Below are 22,951 nucleotides of genomic sequence, written 5' to 3'. Positions count from 1 at the left end.
AGCCCCCGAGCACCCAAACCTCTACCACTCCAATATATGCAGCCTTGGCTCCTTTTGAAGAGAGAGGATATCGTCTTAGCTAACATGTTGGTGTCAGTAAAGGTTGAAATTTTTGCTGGAAGGTGAATAAAAGCCCTTCAGAAAAAAGGTACTCGAGTGTGCTCTCAGTCCCACATTGTGTACACTGCTTCAGTGAAGTTTGAGAAAAATGTCTTCACAAAACAGCGTAGGGAAAAACTGGTATGGGCAGCCTCAAACCCCCCTCCTTCCCCAGAAACATCGAGAAGCAGGCAGAACGGTCAGAACCAGTTTGTCAGAACTCCAGAAACTGGCAATGGTTTACAGCAACCAAGTGAACAAAAAATTAAGAAAGAGGCACAAAAAGATCACGCGACAGCTTTGTGGCACTTCTGCCCAGCTTGTGCTTGCCCTCCCTCCTCCCGGACAGGCAGCCTGTGCTCCCTGGTTCTGGAGGGGGCAGAGCAGGCCTGATTTGTAATCATGTATGTTTGTCTGTTCCGCTGGAACCTGTCTGCAGGACGGCCTGAGGACTGACACAAGACGACTGTCACTGCTTTACCTGTCCTGGAACTCGCTAGGGGAGGAAAAGCAGTAGGCATTGCCAGAAAGCTTCATTAAGGCAAATGAACCCCCCGCCCCATGGCTGTCTGGGTAAAAGACCAGAGTTGAGACATAGCATAGACAGCCTGGAGCTTGGGAGGGAAAGGTAAGGAGAGAGTTTCTTTGGCACCTGTATCCTGAGGAGTTTAAAAAGCTAACACATGTCCAAGGCGTATGACGTGGCTAGAAAAGAAGGGAGAACCCCTAAGCTTTCACAAAAATCAAGTCAAAATAAAGATTTACTCTTGTGTTTTCTCTACAAGTTTTACGTTTTTAAATCTTACCATTAAGTCTGTGATTAATTTTAACTTTATCTTTCTGTATGCTCTGAGATAGGGGTCCAGTATTAAATTTAGAATTTTCTAAAACTTTTCCAACCTAGGTACTTGGTGGAGCATCACATCCTAAACTCAATGGCTACAAAATCAGAATCCACACGTCTATATTAACCTTCAATTATAGTTTCCTCCAATGTCCATCTTCTTTTTTGAGTCTATCAGCCACCCTCATCCTGCCTGATTACATGGTGGAGTCATGATGATCTCTTTTCTCATTATTCTAATCCAGTTCATTGCCAAAGTATTTGGAATCTGTTTGCAGAATATCATGGGGACTCTTCTTGCCTCTGAATTCATGCCATTCTTCCAACTCAGAACTCCAGAAGTTCTGGGGTGCCTGGGTGGCTCAGTCGGTTGAGCATCCAACTTCGGCTCAGGTCATGATCTCACAGTTCGTGGGTTCGAGCCCCACGTCAGACTCTGTGCTGACAGCCAGCTCAGAGCCTGGAGCCTGTTTCAAGATTCTGTGTCTCTCTCTCTGACCCTCCCCTACTCACGCTGTCTCTCTCTCTCTCTCTCTTTCTCAGAAATAAATAAAAAACATTTAAAAAAAAAAAAAACTCCAGAAGTTCTTCCACGAATCATTGCCATAAATCTGTTACTGCCAGATTCACTTCTCTCCTACACTGGTAGCAACTATTAAAACTCCAGCCTTAGGGGTGCCTGGGTGGTTCAGTCAGTTAAGCATCTGACCCTTGGTTTTGGCACAGGTCATGATCTCACAGTTCATGGGTTCAAGCCCCGTATTGGGCTCTTCACTGATAGCATGGAGCCTGTTTGGGATTCTCTCTCTCCCTCCCTCTCTCTGCCCCTCCTCTGCTTTCTATCTCTCTCAAAGCTAAATAAATAAACATTTGAAAAAAGAAAATTTCCAGGCTTAAAATGCTTCAATGTCTGTAGAATAAAAGCATGTTTCCCTGGCATTTGGTCCTCTCTTGTTTTCTAATTTCAACTCACTTTTCCATCTTTCCACCTCCTGTATCTAAGCTTAATACGCCCCAGTTTTTGGATAGTTTTAACTAATCTACCACTAGAATTTGGATTGTTTTTTCTGTTTACATGGATTACTTCCCGTTATGGTTAACTCCTTTTTCTAATCCTACTCTTTCCTATAATCTCTGACAAAGGTGATGCTTCATCTCTGAAAATTGTCCAAATAAGTTTGGCTGAAAGGTCTCAATATTATTATTGTATTTTTTTAATATTTGCTTATTTACCCCCTTCTTCTGTCCTTGATTCTGTGGACTTCTCATGTGGTACCATCAGCTTCTGCTTGGCCATGTAGAGTAACTGCTTGGATGGGTTTGATGCCACTACTCCCTCACAAAGTCCTTCAGAATTCAATCTGCATACAAACTACCATTTCCACCCCTATTTCCAAGATAGTATTTTGAAATAATATGCCAACCGCACACTATGCATTAAGCAAAGAACAATTCTGTGCTCAGCAAATGGATTGTTCCTCAAAGAGGTGAAATTACTAGAGAAATACCTTCATCATTTCAGTGATGTTAGAATAAGCCAGCAGAAAGAGCTATCCCTCCAACATTTCTGCTGTTCAGATGGTAAAAGTGATCTTCGATCACTTGCCCTACTCTGGCCACATTTATCAGATGTTCTGCCTGCATGTGAGGGGAACTCTCTGTAAGCAAATACTCATCTTCAAATAGGGAAAGTGCAGAGTCCCAGCTAGAGATCAAGGAGGAGACACGTGCATACTTGTATATTAAAAGCCAGTCGTGGAAATGGCTCTATTGCTCTAACACTGGAGTCAAATTTCTTTAAATTTTTTTAAATGTTTATTTTTGAGATAGAGAGAGACAGAGCATGAGCAGGGGAAGGGCAGAGAGAGGGAGACACAGAATCTGAAGCAGACTCCAGACTCTGACCTGTCAGCACAGAGCCCAACATGGGGCTCGAACTCAAAGACTGTGAAATCATGACCTGAGCTGAAGTTGGATGCTTAACTGACTGAGCCACCCAGGCACCCCTCACATTTTTGGAGATCAGAATCCTGTCTCTGATTTAGTCCTATAAGATTGCACAGGGTCTGTCCCTGCCCATCTGTTCCCCTCTGTGTCTTGCTTGGTCCTGTCCAGTGCCTGTCACACTGGCCTCCGTGCAGATTCTCCAGGCTGCTGAGGAAGCACCTGCCTCGGGCTTAAGCTGCCATTCATGCCCACAGAGATGTCCTTCCTCCAGGTGCTCTCGTGGCTCACCTCCTCATCTTCTGTGTCTGCATTTAAACAGTGTGTCCGTTTATCTAGACAGGATCCTCCACTCATCCTTTGTGTTATGTGTTCTTCATAGTTCATATTTTTAAGTGGCATTCCATTACACATTTATTTCTTTGTTTTAAAATGTGTATTGTTTTGGGGCCACCTGGGTGGCTCACTTGGTTAAATGTCCAGCTCTTGGTGTCAGCTCAGGTCATGATTTCACAGTTCGTGGGTTCAAGCCCCACATCAGGCTCCATGCTGGCAATGCAGAGTCTGGTTGGGATTCTGTCTCTCCTTCTCTCTCTGCCCCTCCGCTGCTCTCTCTCCCTCAAAATAAATAAACTTTCAAAAATAATTTAAAAATAAAATTTGTATTGTTTTAACTGAGGTATAATTGCCATCTAACATTATATCAGTTTCGGCTGTGCACCGTGATGCACCATGTGTACACATTGTGAAACGACGACCAGGAGAAGTCTAGTCAGCACCTGCCCCCCACCCCCAGTTACAGTGCTGTTTTTCTTTTTTCTCCACAAGGATCCTCAAGATACACACTGCCAGGGGCGCCTGGGTGGCTTAGTCGGTTAAGCGTCCGGCTTTCACTTAGGTCGTGATCTCGCGGTTCGTGGGTTCGAGCCCCGCGTCGGGCTCTGTGCTGACTGCCAGCTCAGAGCCTGGAGCCTGCTTCAGTCTGTGACTCCCTCTCTCTATGACCCTCCCCTGCTCACGCTGTCTCTCTCTCTCCTAGAAATAAATTAAAAAAAAAAAAAAAAGATACACACTGTCAACAACTTTCCAGTATGCAGCCTCGCACTGTTAACCGTAGTCATCATGTTGTGCCTTCCATCGCACTGACGGCTTTATTATAGGTGAAGGCCTGTGCCCTTAGATCCCCTTCACCTGTTGCACCAGCCTGAAGCCCTGCTGCTGTCAACCACCAGTCTGTTTTCTCTATCTCTGAGCATAGGTTGTTTTTTGCTTTTTTGTTTGATTTTGCTTACGTTTGGGGGTTTTTGCTTTTTGTTTTTTGTTTTTTTGGTCATTCACCCTCTTCTCTGTTCTATTCTCTTCATAGTTCTTACATTTAACTGGCATTATATCGCACATTAATTTTAAGTTGCCGGCCTCTCTCTGTAGCATAAGCTTCTTGAAGGAAAGGATGCTCCCCGTACCTGGAATAGTACCTGTCCCATGATTGTGTTCAGTGTGTTTGGTAAATGGATGGCTGCCTGGTGACCTTCCTATAAACGGTCCTGTCCCTGTGTTCCTAGAGTGATTTTCATTCATGTCAGCCCAGCAGGGCATCAGTTTAGGAAATTAGCGATCAGCGAGGTATGAAAATGTCCCTTACAGTACAATACAGGGAACAAGATATTAATATGGGAAATGGTCTGCAAAGCAGAGCTCCTGTAAAGGAAATAACCATAAGACCTTTTCAAAGATGATAAAGTTTCCTAAAACCTAGTGCTGTGACTCTTGTTAAGAGACAACAAATAAAAACAAAGGTAAACAATTTCCTCCTGTAGTCTTCAGAAGACAAAATAACAGGAGAGATGAAAAGCCACAGTGCGGGGTACTGTCATTAGTCAGAGGCCAGCAGTAACGTGAGGAGAGAAAGCAGAGATGGGGAGGGCGGGCCTTGCCATACCATTGCTCACAGATATTGAATTCTTCTCAGATTCTTGAAATCTCAGTCTCAATTTGCTGACCTACCTCAAGACTGAATTTTATATTTTGAGCCAGGTCAACAGTGTTCAAAGGAAGAGGCAGGTTTGAGGCTTAGCAGAGTCATGCAAAACTCAGCCTCCCTGCAGGTGAGCTCCAGACCCTTAGGATAGACCGTCCCTCTCCAAGTCCAAGGCACTCATCCAGCAAAGAGGGCAGGGTCCAGCGCTGTCTGCAAATGGGTAGTTGGGGCTGGGTTGGGGGAGAGTGAGTTCGTAATTCCAACTAGGGAGCAGCTTGGGGAGCAAAGCCAATGAATAAAATGAGCATGGGGGGGATCAGCAAGGAATAATCAGTGTGGAACTGGCAGTGAAGTTCCCCTTGTCCATCAGCCAGTACTCTGGATAGGCCAGAGCGCAGACCGCGTGGCTAGGAGCCCAGGTATAATGACAGTTTCAGACCTCTGGTAATAAGCACTAACCAACCACTCGGGATAGAGCATAAGCACTCAACTGCGTGTTAGTGCTGGTACCCAAACACAAGGTGAGGAAAAATGGAGTTGGTAAAAATCCACAGCACATTGGTGGCCATTTTTCGTACATTTCTCGCATGTGCCAACCCATTTCCAAATACTCTATGGAGAGCATGTGCCAGATTTCTGCTTGTATTATATCTAAGAATGCATAGCAGTGGAAGGTTACATCAAGGATCTTATTACTTTTCAAAATGAATATTTGAATACAGTTTGGGAAGAGTGACTTAGAAATTGTTAGAAATTTTCTGAGGAAAAAATGATGTACCTCTTTGCTTCTGTACAAAAACAGGGATAAAGTAAATATCTAAATAATGAAAACTTTTGTAGCAAATGTCAAGGCTCCATCAAAATGTGAAATAATGAGTTAAGTTGGATGTTTCCTCTTTCTTTGGCATTCCATATGTGACTTTCTCTTTTGTTATGTGAAGTTTACAAGATTTATGTCCTTATAATAAGTTTTTCACTGGATAAGTAGGTGAGGACTAATATATAGTACAGATAAGTCTATTTATATAAACTCAAAGTATAAGTAATCATCATCTTTTAGAAGTAAACTGAAGATATCGGGTGAGCCTGAGCAGCAACTTAACAATACATGATCTAAACTATAATAACCAGGATGAGGGACATCAGCCAGAAACAACATCACCACCCCAACACTTCTGGCTTATGTGATTGTCACTAACTGTTTTAAGTAGGTCTTGGAAAGAATACAGGATATGCTAAAATGACATACAACACTAAAGTATGATTTTCAAAACTGGAAAATATAATGGGAATGAAAGAAAGAGGCAAATCTTAATAGTTGTGCCCTACCTCCCTAATTGTGCTGGATTCCTAACTCAAAGAACATAGAAACAATCATGATCATAGGGAGGTAAATCTGATGTGATCAAATGACACTTAACCAAATTTGGGAAATCAGTGTTTCATCTTGAGCACTTTTGAAGGTAAGAAACAAAGGATGCCATAATTTCAAAAGATACTGCACAAAATAATTCTAAAAGTAGGGTAAAATGATGTTATTTAAAGATACGTGCTTCCTGTTTTTGTCCTGATGGTTTGAGGGTTTGAGAACTGATGGGTGATATAGTATGAGATTGTACAACAATGTAAGCAAAGTTCTACAGTATAGCTAATGCTGGAAATCAAAAGGTTACTGCAAATTATAAATAAGAAGAGAAAAGAGCACACAATGTCTACTAGATTCTAAAAATTGTTTAAGAACCGTGAGGCAGTAGATACTCTCATACCACCATAGGTAGTAGCTTAATTCTTTGCCATAGAAATATACACACTTAATCGAGAAAACAGAAATCTGTTAACCTCCTGGCCTAACCCACCAAGAGCAGCTTCTAACTGCACTAATACAGCTAAACTAGAGAAGAGAAAACACAGTTTTGAAACTGCTTTGTGCACAAGGATGTTCAGCACGGATTGTTTTCAGGATTTAGTCAGGGAATAGCCTGCATTCCCAACACCTCGTTGTCCAGTGATGAAGAGCAGTGGGCAGCATCTAAGGCTGACACTCTCCCTACGAGGTGGGGCTGGGGGGACACTGGAATTCCAGACAGAAGCAAGCGTAGAGAATACATATGGGCATCTGCGTAACATACCTGATAACTTAAGCCGTTAAAATTGAGGTGGCAGCTTGGAGAGGGCTTGGGGAAGAACCAGTGAAGCCAAATAGTGGAAGATTCAGAATTCTACAGAGGAGACGAAGGAAGGAAATTCTGCACAAAGTATATAGAAACTAGATTGTTAAGAGCAAAGGCAATGGAGTATCTTTATGGAACTAAAGTATATAAAGAATACCAGGAATGGCAACGTGTGTGCAATTGGCAAAAATATACCACGTAAGAGGAAGGCTGCACAGACCACTGGATAGAAATTATTGTGCTGTGGCCACATGGTGACTAACATGCCCTTTGGGCAACTAATATGTGATTCCTAAAAGTTCCTGTGTGTTTTAGTCTTGTCTCTTCCCATTTTTCTCTTGGATAAACAATTACATGAGACACACACAAACATATACATATGTCAAGTACATTTGAGAAATATTGAGTAGTTTATCCTGGGGGGGCGATACAGTAGGGCAGCCAATAATATCTGTGACCATTTAAATTTATATTAAAGAGTAAATAGAAGAACTAAAATCCAACAACTCAATTGCACTAAGAGTTCACGTGTTAACAGCTACACCAGTGGCTACTGGTAATCCAGTTGGTGAGGGCAAATCTAGACTGTTTCCAACATTGCAGAAAGTTTTGTTGAACAGTACTGGGGGCGGGGGTCACAATGCACATTATCCTGTTACCCTTTCTAAGCAGGTGTACAAGCAAAGGAAAACAAATGAAGAAATGTTATTCAGACACAGCAATGAATGAACTATCCATACAGCCACATGCTCAAGATAATGATGCTGTGTGAAGGATCTCACATGTAAGAGTAAATCTTTTTCTTTTACTTAAATTTTTTTAATGTTTTCAGAGAGAGAAAGAGAGCATGAGCAGGGGAGGGGCAGAGAGAGAGGGAGACGCAGAATCCAAAGCAGGCTCCAGGCTCTGAGCTGTTAGCACAGAGCCCGATGTGGGGCTTGAACCCATGACCTGTGAGATCATGACCTGAGCAGAAGTTGGACACTTAACCGATTGAGCCACCCAGGTGCCCCTCTAACAACCTTCTTTCTAATGGCCAAATAAGGAAATAATCCAAATACTTATAACTGCAGATCAGGTGAAATAAACTGGTATATTCATGTAGTAGAATACTATGCAACAATAAAAATAGATGAGCCAGAGCTAAATATACTTTTGGAGGAAATTTATAAACGTAATAGTGCGGGAAAGAATTTGGACATAGTAGAATATCGCATGATTAAAAGTACATAGTGTTCAAAAATTATCACAACTTACATAAGGTGGCAGAAGTTAGAAAATATATTGGAGTATATGTCAGATAATGAGTGGGTGTGAAAGGAAGCTTCTAGACTCTCATTAATGTCCTGTTTCTCAATCTGAGTGATAATGCAGATGTGTGAGCACATTTTTGAGAACTTTTTTTTATGCCGCACAGTGATGGTTCAGGCAACCTTTTTTATATAAATTTAATTTATTGTCCAATTGTTTTCCATACAACACCCAGTGCTCATCCCAACAAGTGTCAGGCAACCTTTAAAAGCATATATTTCAAATCATTGAAGCTTAGCGGCACCTAGGTGGCTCTGTCAGTTGGGCGTCCAACTTCAGCTCAGGTCATGATCTCATGGTTTGTGGGTTCGAGCCCTGCATCCAGCTCTGTGACGACAGCTCAGAGCCTGAAGGCTGCTTCAGATTCTGTGTCTCCTTCTCTGTCTGACCCTCCCCTGCTTGCACTGTCTCTCTCTCAGAAATAAATAAAACATTAAAATTTTTTTAAAAATAAATCATTGAAGCTTAAAATATTTTGATTTTGTTACAGAATTAAATATTTTTTCCACCCAGTAAAGCTTGGTCAGGCACTTAATTCAATTAAGAAATTGAATTAAAGTGCTTATTATATTGCAAAACACTACAGGGAAATTGCTCATTTAGCTCTGTTATGGAATGGAAATTTGTGTCCCTCAAAAATTCCCATATTGACATCCTAGCATTCAGTGTGATTGTGTTAGGAGGTGGGGCCATTGGGAGGTGATTAGGTCATGTGGGAGGAGCCCGGGTGAATGGAATGTGTGCCTTTAAAACAACTCCAGAAAGCCATCTAGTCCTTTCTCTGTCATGTGCAGACACGTGAACAAAAGACAGCTGTCTGCGATGAGCCAGGGAGGGAGCTGTTACCAGACACCGAATCTGCCAGCAGGTGCCTTACTCTTGGGCTTCGTCCCCAGGACCGTGAGAAATAAATGTCTGCCATTTAAGCCACCCATTACTTTTTATATTTTTTGGTTATAGCAGCCTGAGTAGGCTGAAACCAGGTCTGATCTCACAGAAGTTTAGAGATGGAAGAAGCTTTTAATACAACTTACAGGAATGAATCGCCTTACTTTTCAGTAGGACTTTGCTGCTGCCCAGGCGGGCTAAGCCGAGGGTAATGAGCTCCACAACTGAGGCTAGACACAAGTTCTAGCTGCTAATTCAGTGCTCATGCTGTGTAACTGTGTTGTGAGGAACTCTGTGCTGTCGGGTGTAAGCATACAGGAGGAATGGGAACACTTTTCACCTGCTGTTTTTTTAATGGATTTTATAAAGCTTAACCACTAATGAATTGATTTCAGTATGTAACTCAGGACTTGCATTCGACACATTTTAGGCTTAAGAATATTCACATGGAACTATGGCAATTATATCCATATCCATTTGTCAATCAAACTGTATTATAATTTTATTCAAATAAGGTATTCAAATTATATAAATATTGTTTACAAATTTGTGTAGTTTGCAATGGCTGGAAACCACTTAGTAAATACATTTATATTTTGACAAAACCATGAGAACTTATTATATAGTAGTGTACTAAGTGCTTGGGACACGTGATGAGCGAATCAGACACGCACCTGCCTTCACAGCGCTGTGAGAGTAGTGATCAGTTCAGAGAGTCGACACAATCACACAGAAACACAGCCAATGGGAGGAGTATGAGATGCACCAGAGAAACTGGCCTGAAGATAGCAATTTATATCCTGAAAGAACTTATACCACCTAAAGTTAAAACATATACAAATATTAGGGTGCCTGGGTGGCTCAGTCTGTTAAGTGTCTGACTTTGGCTCAGGTCATGGTCTCATGGGTCATCGGTTTAAGCCCTGTGTTGGGCTCTGCCCTGACAGCTCAGAGCCTGGAGCCAGCTTCGGATTCTGTGTCTCCCTCTCTCTCTGCCCCTCCCCCACTCACACTCCGTCTCTGTCTCTCTGTCTCTCTCTCACACAAATAAGTAAACACTAAGATAGATATATACATATATGAATATTCACGACTTTTTGTCACATGATCATATATAGAATATATTTAAGAAGGCTGTCCTTTCTTTAAACCAGCTCTTCAAGGGGTGGCTCAATCGGTTAAGCGTCCGATTTTAGCTTAGGTCATGATCACATGGTTCTTGTGTTCAAGTCCCATGCCAGGCTCTACTGGCAGCTCGGAGCCTGGTGCCTGCTTCAGATTCTATGTCTCCATCTCTCTCTGTTCCTCCCCTACTCATGCTCTGTCTCTCTCAAAAATAAACATTAAAAAAATTAGGGGCACCTGGGTGGCTCAGTCAGTTGAGCATCTTTGACTCAGGTCATGATCTTGTGGTCCTTGAATTTGAGCCCTGCGTTGGGTTCTGTGTTGACAGCTCAGGACCCAAAGCCTGCTTCAGATTCTGTGTCACCTTCTCTCTCTGCCCCTCCCCTCCTCAAAAGTAAATAAATATTAAAAATTTTAAAAATATAGCTCTTCAAAATCAGTGAGGACCTTATTAGCATCGTCAGCATTGGAACACAGCTGATTTTCAGACCATTACATCTGACACTTATAAAATTCTCCAAAAAATTAGCACCATTTACAGGCATGGTTTCAGTTAATATCTATAATATTTCATCTTTTCTGCCAGGCCTACACTGCTTCGTAGTGTCTCCAATTTAATTTGCCTGCTGCATAAACTGTGCCTTATCTTTTAATTAATGCACAAAATGTTTACTCTCTCTTTAATCAAAACATGTCAAACCACATGTTATTAACTAATGAAAGAAAGTCCCAATTGCCCTCAAATAGGTGACCTAGACATTTAGAGTTTCCTCTAAATCAAAGCTTTGTGAGTGTAAATGCAGCATCTCTCATTAAAGCTTTCTGGTGCTTTTCAAATGCCAGAATGAGACTCTCGTTTAGTTTTTAATACTTCCAAGGACCGCTCTGGTTCTAAATACGCATTCAAATTGAATACTTCGGGAATTTGTGCAAGACACTTCTCTTTCATTCATGTAGTCATTCAGTGACTCTGTGTGTGTGTGTGTGTGTGTGTGTGTGTGTACGTGTGTACCTGTGTACTGGGAGGCAGAGGACATCCATTACAAAATAGAACAAATAAAAACCTTTTCCCATTACTTTTATGTGCTAGAGACTCAGAAATCAATAATGAAATAAGGAAGTATACAATGTAATTCAAAAATCGCCGATTACTTTGAAAATAGGTAAATACGATAAGGACCACAAGAATAGCTGTATGGAAAGCAGATGTTTTAGATAAGATGAGAGGCAGAAAATCAAAAGGGGAAGGTCATATGCAAATCTGAGGAAAAGGTGTTCCAGGCAGAGGGTGTAGTCAACCAGCATCTCTGAGAAAGGAGCTAACTACTGTCCTAGTTAAACCCAGTTCTTCTACAGGGAAATCTTTGGGGAGAATGGTAAAAAGGAAGTTTGAAAGGATAAATAAAGACATGCATAAGTTCTCTTAGGATATGGTAAGAGCTCTGGGCTTTATTCTAAGTGGGAGAGGAGAGACTGCCAGGGAGAGAGTTTGAGGAACAGAGAGTGATGTCATCTTATTTATCTTTACAAAAGATCGCTGTGGCTGCGTGTGGAATGCACTGCAGATGATTCATAAATGGACTAAAACCAATTAGAAATTCATGCATTTTCCCAAGCTTAGAGTGACCTCAACAATGTCAGTGAGAATGTTGAAAAAATTGGTCAGACTTGGGTGCATTTTGAAGTGAACCTCAGCAGGATTTGCTGATGGACCCCACGTGGGCTGTAGGGGGAAAGAAATCCAGAAAGGGCCTTTTAGATTCTAGATTTGAGGCAGGGGGTCCTGAAGGACCAGCAGTACCACTTATTGGGCTGGGGATAGAGCTGTGCAGGAGGGGAGGACTCGGCACTCTGCTTCAGGAATAATACATGATGATTACACATCAGAATATAACCCTGTGCTTGCCACTGGGGTTTAAGTCAACATTCAGGAGCCAGAATGTGACTGGAGACGTTCTGTCACAGATGTACAATGGCCTTGGTGGGGTTTTTTTTTGTGTTGCTTTTGTTGTGTTTTGTTTTGCTTTGCTGGACAGAAGGAGCCTAGGTCACTTCTGCTATCTAGCTTCTTCCTGGGGGGGAAAAAACCTTTCACAGAATACATTGTTATGCAATGATACTAAAATGGAAGAAATGAGATAATCAAGAATCATGCATGTAAATTTAGGAAAGACCTGTGAAGGGTCACATTTTATATGTGAAGAACAGTTCTCATGTTTAGCACTGATATACATTTAATGGCATCTCTTCAAATGCAAACAAAAGAGTTCACCTTAGTTGAAAAGATTGAAAAATAAGGGTGATAGATATAGGTAATACAGTACATGGAGGTTCCCGGGGAATCTGTCTGGACCACAAGAGTGCGCATTGAACCCGTCCAGAATGCTGACTCATCATTCTCCTGTTCTTGCCCAGTTTTCTGGGGGTGCCCTGTGCTGGGAACTGTAGCTGACCCGCTAGCCTGTGTGTGAACGTTTGAGAGATGGCAGCTGCCAATCGCCATGGAAACTCTGAGCTGGCCGCCACCCAGTGTAAGGGTGATGGTGATGGGTGGCACAGGCATCGGACCTGCTTGATGGCTCTGGCATCCAACCCATCTTTCCTCGTTCTCCTGTTTGCTTCCAGCCTCTTGCCCAGCAGAATCTTATGTCTGGGCTTCGACTTAACTCTTTTCTGTCATCTTTCAACTTTCCTTTTTGGCTCTGGGAGTTCTCTGGTGTGATGGACATCAGCAGCAGACCTTCTTGAAGTGGCAGTGAGGGTACACCCCGGGACAATCCCCTCCCATCTCCTTCAGTGGATGGTGCTCACAGGTATGCCGTGTGCTCCTCACCAAGTCCCCGGTGCTGTTGACCCAAACACCCCCTTTTGCTGGCTTTTTCTCCTTTTCCATTGCATTCTCCTCCATCCTTCCCTTCTGGCCCCAAAGCTCAGGTCCCAAAGAAATCACATGCATACCCATCTGTGAGCAAGGCTCTGCTATTGGAAAGCCCCTAGCCCATCTGTCTGTCTATCTCATGCATGCACTCGTGCACACACACACACACACACACACACACACACACACACCCCTCACATGGAGCCATACCTCTAAAAGAAGCATTCTTTAAATGATTCTTTCCCTATTTATGCTGCGCCCTGATACTTTTTGTTCTCTGTGAACTCCTTCTATTCCTAAACATTTAATATGCTCTGTTCTGTTTCATGACTCAAAGCTGCTGAAACACATGGAATTTATTGTGCTACATGCTATTGAATCATCACCTTTCGTTTGTAAAACATCCAAGTGATACCAAACCAACTTATCCACTCAGTCAGTTGCATCAAAATCATCTAATGTTTCCATGACAATTAGGCTTTTTTGTTTATTTGTTTGTTTTTAAGGGTAAGGACCCTGTCTTTTCCTTAACATCACTGGTGCCTCACACCAAGTAAACAGTTATTGAACACTTACTGTGTTCTGGGAGCTTTATACGTACTCTGATGTAACCCCTCCCTCAAGGTCTTGGTGAGGACACGGTTTCCCCTCTCCTCCTCCTTGTTGCACAGATTGTGCACAGAGAGGCAAGACGTTTGCCAACAATCACACAACCACAACTTGTGGCTGTGTGTTAAATGAGCACGTCATGGTGACAGAATATTCTGACAAGACATATCTACCATTAGGCTAGACACAATTTAAGTAACTAAGAATGATTGAGGGGCACCCGGGTGGCTCAGTCAAACATCGGAGTTCAGCTCAGGTCATGATGTCACAGTTCATGGGTTCAAGCCCTACGTCGGGCTCTGTGCTGACAGCTCAGAACCTGAAGCTGCTTCAGATTCTGTGTGTCCCTCTCTCTCTGTCTCTCTCCCAAAAATAAATAAATAAACATTAAAAATATTTTAAAAATATATATGTATAAAAGAATTACTGACCATGAGGCCTGATCTTTCCAGGAGTGCCCAGATTAAGTTCAGAGCAGTGATTCCTAGAAAACCCTTTCCTTGGTGGCTCCAGGTTAGAGCTGGCCAAACAGCAACTTCTCCAAAAGAGTTGGAAAGTGGAATTCAAACAGCAATCCCTGTTCTCTGAAAGTTGCCATGCATAGATTGCATGGGCAACAGAAGCTCTGGATTCCAGAGTGCTCAATCACTCATTCAAGCTCCCTCTGTGCCCAGCTCCCTCACCCCAATGGGAGCCTAGGCCCCAGCACCAGGTGCTGGACTCCAACCCCAAAGCTTCCCCCCACCCCCGCAGCTCTGTGGGTGTGGCCTGGTGTGTTGCCTCCTCATTCACTGGCTAGGGTGCCTCTCTTAATCCAGCTCCTCCTTTGAGATGTTCTCTTTTGCGGCTCTTCCCATAATTGAATAGGATCTAATTCCTATACTAAATCACATATCCTGTTATTCATAGTGGTTATGCTTCTCTGATTTAACTCTGAGTAATATACCTGTCAATGTATATTTACGCAAGAAAAAGTGAAGGTCTTAATCTTGTCCTCACAGAAAATATTCTTCATTTGGAAAATATATTTATGAAGTGAAGCAATCATTTGGGAAAACAAACAAAATGCAGGAACATACATTTCTGTATGTATGTCCCAGCTACCATGTGGGGAGGGTATCACATGTTTCTCGCATTCTATGAATATTTCTGCATAAGTGCTTTTAAGTACTCCTGTTGGTCAGTGATAAAGGAAAAGTTCACACCGAATAAGAGAAGTGACTCTCTACTACTGTTACTGAAAAGCTCCAAAACTGTAGTCCCTGGGAAGCTGAAAATACCAGCCTATTGTAAGCACCAGTGGTGGGGTTGTGTGGTGACAGGTGGTAGCTATACTGATGGCGAGCACAGCACAGTGTCTCCACTTGTACAGTCGCGGTGTTTTACAGCTGAAACTCGCGTGACAATGTATGTCAACTATGTTCAAATGAAAACACAAGGAAAAGAAACAACCCTCAACTTGTCTCAGACAAAATCGAGTCAGTAAATGAGTGTTATGCATCATAATTGAGGTTTATGTGGATCTGATATAGGCAGGACTTCATCAAGAGCTATTTTATAATACTGTGTAGCAACATAACTCCTTGTTTGAAATGATATGTTAAAAATAATAAAACCAAGTAGATCACTGATGAGATTTGAAATTCCATCCTTACAGATGCAAAATAATATAAATTAGGATCACAATAGTAACTAAAAATTGCAATAATTACACTAAGCATAAACAGATATATGCCAGTGCTACATATATATACACATACATATATGTGTTTATATATATATATTATATATTTATACATTTTTGTGTATCTATTAAATATTTACCACAGTGGAAATTATCTTGCACTTGTGTTGTCTTCCTGTTATTGGATACAGACACGAGAGGAGGACCTGCACCCAAACAGAAGTACAAAAAACGTTTCCATTATATGGTTGTTTTGATACATATCAGCAAATGCAGGTGTTTTCACAAGTGCAGGGCTGATGCCCCCTGGAGTTTCCAAGGTCAAGGAAGAGTGGGACACTCCCGTGATGACAGCTTTCCTTCCACAGTCGCGTTCCACCAGACGTGACTTAGTTCTTCTTGGAATAAAAGTGAGTAATTTGTCATCTGCTATCAGTTTTCTCCATTGCCAACCCAAGGAAGATATTTTCATCTTCTGCAAATAACTAAACTAAAACTACACATTCTTATACTTTGTGATTGTGAAAATAGCTTCCATTCTGCAGTTTGTTTTTGGTTTTGATCTAAAAGTGATGGTTTGGTGATCAAAAAGAGTGAAATCTCACCATTTAGCAATGTGGATGGAACTGGATGGATTTATGCTAGGTGAAATAAGTCAGTCAGAGAAAGGCATATATCATATGATTTCACTCATATGTGAAATTTAAGAAACACAACACATGAAATAGGAGAAGGGAAGGAAAAGTAATATCAAAACAGGGAGGGAGACAAACCACAAAAGACTCTTAAATACAGAGAACAAACTGAGGGGTGATGGAGGAGTGTTGGGTAGGTAGGGATGGGCTAGATGGGTGATGGACCCTAAGGAGGGTACTTGGATGAGCTCACTTGGGATGAGCACTGGGTGATACATGTAAGTGATGAGTCACTAAATTCTACTCCTGAAACCATTATTATACTGAATGTTAATTAACTTGGATTTAAATAAGAATTTAAAAATCGTTAAAAAGTAATACTAAAATGAAAACAAAGATAAACTCCGTTAAAAAATGAAAGTGATGGTGTGGGCACAGTGGGGGAAGCTCTGAAGGTGTTTTCTGAATGTCAGGGTCCTGACCATTGAGCCCTAGACTGAAGCTGGGGAGCTCACCCAAGTCAGCGAGAGCCTCAAGCCAAGCTTGCTGCTGCCCAGTAGGACAGGGTAGAAGTCACCGCTGCCCCATCATCCTCTGGGCTCACACAGCAGTCAGAACAGTGCCCTGCCTTCTGGGGCATGGGCTGATCTCCAGGCCTCTCGTCCACAAATGCTGAGAACCTTGGGAGCAAGCCAAAGTGCAGGCTCTCTCTCTTCCAGGACCAAACCTGAAAATTGCTGACCACATAGCATTCCCCTTATGTATGCCATTCAGTTCTGCTAAAGCACATAGAAGTATTCTAGTGATATGGTCCTTGCTTAACAGGAGCATGAATCACCCATCCCCAAACCAGTATTCATGTGAACCCTTCTAACCCAAGACCAATGGCTATGCTTAAATCTAGCAGAGAATGTTCCAGCACCAGGCTGTTTAGTTTTCAATGAGAAAAAAAATAATTGCAGGTAGAGCTCATTTTGCAGCATTAAATCTTTTCCCATTTTCTCTGAGCTTTGATACACTTTGTGCTCACTTTTGAAAAACATAAATGCCTCCTTATATGAACCCGCATCAGGACATGTATGTGTCCTGTAAAATAAACAGATCTGCTTTTCCCACTTCTCATCTTAATAAAAAGATAGCAACTACCCCTTTGCTACCCATTCTCTAGGTCATTGTCATGCAAGGTATCTTTCCTTATACTTCCTAAGGTGCACTTACAAGTTAATAAATGGGTGTGGGGTTAGTAATGAAAGGACCTACCATGCTTGCATGTAGTTTCTTCTCTTCTCTATGATTTTATATTTAGGTGTAACTCTCTTGAGCTTTTCAGTTTCCTTGAAAGGTGGTGAATTCGATTCCATAAATCTTCATCAAGCTAAAATTGCCTGAAAATGTAATTAAAGCAGTCAGAAAATGGCTGCCTCCAAAAGATGTCTTTGTATTATAGGAACGGTAGTAAGTGGTCTATTGTTTGGTCTCAAACATTCCCCCAAAGATAAATTACAATATTTTGTAAAAGCCATCTTTTTAATTACAGGGCCATCATTAATCACCTAGCAAACAATAGCTACTGACAACTTAATAAAAATGCCTAATAGAAATTATTAAATCACTGTATCCTCCTTTTTTGTTTTTTAATGTGAACTCTGGTAGTTTCCCAAGACAGCTGAACATCCCTGAACAAAAGAATTTTAATATTTCAAATTCTTGTAACTCTATTAACTGTGACCCGCTTACCAGTGATCCACGTACATGCACATTAGCAGGACCAGTGCCTCTTCTCCAGACTCTGGACAGCTGCGTGTTTTGTAGCGTCTGCCACTAAAAACAGTTTCCCTTTTGCCGCTGCGTGGGCTTTTCTTTTTCCTTAGGAAACTCTTGCCCACCCCTTCCCCAGCGCACGAAAGGATGGTACTAGATTATCTGTAGAATCTATGCGCGTTTAATCCTCTACCCTGAAAATTGTTTGTATTTCTGTCTCCTTAGATAAAATACGAGTCGACTGACCACACTTTTGTTACTTTACTGTCTTAATATTTGCTCAGGTTGACTTGAGGGCAAAGAGTTAGGTCTCACAGTGTGAAGTCACTTCCTGAGGGGCTGGGACTAGATCAGCTCCAGGACCAGGCAGCCCCGCTTGGGTGCCGGAGACCCTGTCAGAACTCCGTAGCCACAGGGGCCCACAGTAGCCTCTCTGGTCAGCGATGCGCAGTGTGGGCCGTCAGGCATCAGAGCAGTCCTGTCCCTGTGCCCTGGCTCCACAGGGGCAGGAACGCTGGAGCTCCTGTGCCCTATGAGTCTCTTGAATCAGTTTCCTCTGTTATGATAACCTGTAACTGGGACGGGAAAGCTTTCAGCGAGTTCTGCGAGTCCTTCTAGTGAGTTCGACCTGAGAGCGGTTGTGTGAACTTGCAGGGCTTGAATTCCTGTGGGTGCTCTTCTGACTCATCAGCTTGCTCTGTCCTCGCAGTTGTGGGTTGCACATTTCACTTTCTCGTGGCCCTTCTCTCTCCGGGGATCTGTTGATTAGTCTCCCCACTTCCTGGTTGTTTGCTTGACCCACGATGCTTACTGACTAAGGGACTGACATAAGGGAAGTGGTTGGGGACTGTGTTGTGTGCCGCAGAGAGAAGATGGAACAGACAGATGAAAGATGCTAATGACTGGTTTTTCACAAACTAGCTTAGAAAGAAAATCAGGGAATATGTAATGCAGAAACTCCGAAATTGCATGAGAAGGGATATTTTCTTCAGTAACCAGTAGACAGGAGAAATTATTTGAATTCCATTCTATTTGGAAAGCACAAGTTAGAGCCACGTAGGGACGTGCCCCCAGGAAGTGCTGGTCCACGGTGATTTAGACAAAGCACACAAAAGACTCCATCTTCCAGGTTCAGAATTCCAAGTTTCAAGTTCACCAACCAGTAAAGAGTGTGTAAAAGGGAGTGAAAATGCCCAATAAGGATGATGTAAGAAATTTTCTTTGATATTTATAAAGAAAGGAATAACAAAGATAAAACTAGTACTGGAAAGTGGAGGGAAATCTCTCTGAGGAAAAAAAAAGTAAGTGAAACAAGCCTTTACATCTAGAACAAAGACTTGAAGGAGTGGCCCTCCTTCAATTACTCTGTGGGATGCCTTTGCCAAGGAAGGACTCGTATCTCCTGTATCACTTAGCCGTCTTGTCTTTATGTAGATAGAGCATCAGAGTGTGTACAACAGCCTAGATGCTTTTGAAAGTTAGAAAGACGTAATCGGTTCCCATTCAGACCCAATCTCTCCACATGTAGCCGACGATGTCTAATTGTTGACAAGCCATCATTTCACGGGTAGCTCTTCTTGTTCCTGGGAGTGAAGCGGAGAGCCACATCCTTCCCGACATTCCGGGCTGGAGGCTTGTTCTCCGCTTTCCGTGGGTTTTAACTAGACCCACACTCAGCATCTGTAAGCCCCTCTCCTTTTGCTTCCTCCTAGCAAATATAAAATAAACCTGAAAAGAAATGAGTTCATTATGCAGGCTTCTCGGAAATGAAAAGAACAACAATACCGCTCAGGCAGAGGTTGATTTTATAGCTCAGAGCGTTTCTTTTACTGTTTCTCTCGATTTCCTCTGGAGTCCTCATGTATGAATTTGCCCAAGTTCTCCAGTCTAAGTCAACTCCCTGGTAAACTTGTAAGAAGGTCTGATTGCACCTGTGAAAATTTCTCCCGCAAGCGAAGATTATATGCTTGGCGTTGACATCCTAACTACTTTCTGTTAGGAGACTTACCTTGAGATTTTGCAGAACACCAATTCACTGCTAAGGGCTCCTGCAGAAGCTTGTCTTGTGGCAAAAGTGGCTATAATTGCATCCTTGAAAAATGACTCATTCTTGACTTGTGTGTGTGTAAGTAGGAAAGGAAATGGGGGCTTCACACTTATGTTATATTCGCCTAAAACCTCATCGAACCACATCCTCATTTTGCTTAAACAATTCCTAAAGTTAAAACAGGAAATTTTTTTAAAGTTTATTTATTTTTAAAGAGAGAGATAATGAGGGAGGGGTAGAGAGAGAGGGAGATAGAGAATCCCAAGCGGCAGAGCCTGAAGCTGGGCTGGAATTCGCAAACTGTGAGATCAGCTGAAATCAAAAGTTAGATGCTTAACAGACTGAGCCACCTAGGTTCCCCCAAAAGGAATCATTTTAAAACCCAGTGTACTAGAGGTATAGTTATATCAAATGGTATTAAAAGCCACACTGTAGTCATTTTATTGCTGTGAAATAAAAGTCAATACTTTTAGAACTGATCTAGCATCAGAAAAGTAATATTACTTGATAGATACAAATATCTACTGGTAGGAGTGATGAAAAGTTTATAAATGATGGGAGATATTATCCCCAACTCTAAGGAAAATGAAACATTATTGGGATTAGACCTAAAAACAGTACCAGAATCCAAGTGGTCAGGAGCAGTGGTAATGACAATAGCACGTACGGTATGTCCTCGTTGCATCATCTGTTATCTAAAGTATCAGCCATACTTTATGAAAGAGTCACCTGAGCTAGAAGGAGTTAACGTTCTCAGCTTGTGTTGCTGGTCGACCGCAGGCTGAGACTTAAGCAGCAGTCTGGCTCAAGGCCCTGTTCTGTGTCTGAAAATTGCAGGACAGTAAAATCCTTGGCGGTGGAAAGCCAGAACAGAAGAGAAGGAAGAACATGACTTTTGTGTGAAGGAAACCTAATTCCGAGTCTTGGTTTTCACTGATTTTAACTGTGTGCCTTCAACTCACTGCACCTTAGTTCCACCATTCATAAAATCTTAACAGCTAACATTTCCTAAACACTTACTGGCACTGTTTTAAGCGATTTATATGTGTTATCACATCTCATAGCTTTTAATGAGACCTTGAGATAGACGTGATTATTTCTTTTCCGTTTTACAGCTGGTGAGGAAAGGAGGTCTTGAGAGATCAGATGATTTGCCTGAGGCCGTGTGACTGGTTGTCCCCTCCCCACAGAGAGTGTGTCTCTTTGCTCTACTCTCCTAATTACTATACTGTGAAGCCCTAGTACACTACAGACATGCAGGACAGTAATGTTATCTTTGTCGTTATTTTGTATTGCACCGCACATGATTATATGTTTACATACGGAAATGCAGGATATCAGTGTAGGTGGGGTGACCTGCATGGGAGAGAAGAGAGCTGAGTCAGCCCCACACCAACCCACTATGCATTGAACCCTGTGACACAGCCCTCGACTAACTTGAAGATACTCACAGTTCCAGATTCACCCTAGCTACACACTGTGGCCACCACAGCCACCTGCTGATCAGGGACACCTGCAGTCGGAGATGAAAGGGACCTGCCTGAGTATTCAATACAAGGGATGTGTTACTGGAATGTACTGGGAGCCTCTTCATGGTCTCCTCGAGGCTCCTCGAGAGTAGGGTGATAAGTGACATCCAGACACATGTTGGGGGTGGAAAGACTTGGGGTAAGTGGAAAATGAAAAAAGTATTTATCCTCAAAAAATTTATCTCTTTCCTGTGTCTATGGCTGGGAAGAGAAAAATAGTTTACAAAATCATATTTAAATTATTAACTGTGCAGTGTGTGTGTGTGTGTGTGTGTGTGTGTGTGTGTGTATTGATTTAGATTTGTGTCTGATTTGTTTTAGAGGAATATTTTGCCTTACTCGCTGGGACACAAATTTTCAGAGTCCCGTGTTACCCTTTTTAAGAAGTGTGACTAGCTGAGGCCATTATTCTGTGAGGAAGCTGGGTCACGCAGAGAGGTCACAGTCATGTGCACTGGTTGACAGAAGACAAGCGCCATTAACCTCCAGACATGTGAGTGAGGGAGCCCCCAGATCATATAGCCTCCTAGCTAGCGAGTCACTCTGAGCAGAACAGTTTGCTCTGCTGACATCCGAGCATCACAGAATGAAGTGCGGGTCCTGTCTGCATCCCTGACCCGCAGAATCTGTTAGCCACCGAGATGGGGCTTCATTTGTCATGTAGCAATAGTAGCTGTAGTAGGTAGTTAGGCAGCGCCGGAGATGACACATAACCGTGACTAGCCAACTTGGGGACTTCCACATACACAGTCCTGAGGTAGAAATCTCAAAGACGCGCAGATTGCTTGCGGGACGTAAATGTGGTATTTTTGCAGAACTCAACTAGGGTTAATTAAACACAAGAAAAAGAACATTTTAGCAATCTGTAGTCCTTCTTAAACCTTTACCAATTACAGACTATTCAAATTACAGATAATCATAGGGGAGATCAAGCAATTGAAACATTCTTTCAGTTACAGTGGAAATAAGGGTTCATCTTTCCATATTCACTGCCTTAGAATTGTCAGGCATCAAGTATTAAATTCAACGCATCCTATACATGGAACTCAGCTTCCACTTAGAAAATGCAATGAATCTCTTGAACTAAGATGTTTCTACTATCAATCATGGCTTACCCGTGCTAACAGTGTCATAATACTTGAGCAAGCATTTGTCAGACTCTTACCTTGTCTGACCACAGTGTTAATGAAATGATATGCTTCTATCATCACCTTTCAATAGATAACACTTTCCTACCTGAAATGTGTAGCTAATTTCTATTGTTTGCAAAATTCAAAATTCAATACTACATGGTTTACCTTCGGAGAATTACTGAACCTTTGCAAAATCAAAACATGTTGCTACATTTCACCCCAAATCAATGTAGGAAAATCCCAGTGCTATGTATATGGACAAATTTAAGAACCGTCTACAACTAAAAGTGAATAATTGTAACAGGAGATAAAGGT

Source organism: Crocuta crocuta, unplaced genomic scaffold (genome assembly GCF_008692635.1).
Source record: "Crocuta crocuta isolate KB4526 unplaced genomic scaffold, BGI_CrCroc_1.0 scaffold2, whole genome shotgun sequence".
In the NCBI taxonomy this organism is placed as follows: Eukaryota; Metazoa; Chordata; class Mammalia; order Carnivora; family Hyaenidae; genus Crocuta; species Crocuta crocuta.
Note: the sequence above shows the minus strand (reverse complement) of the source record.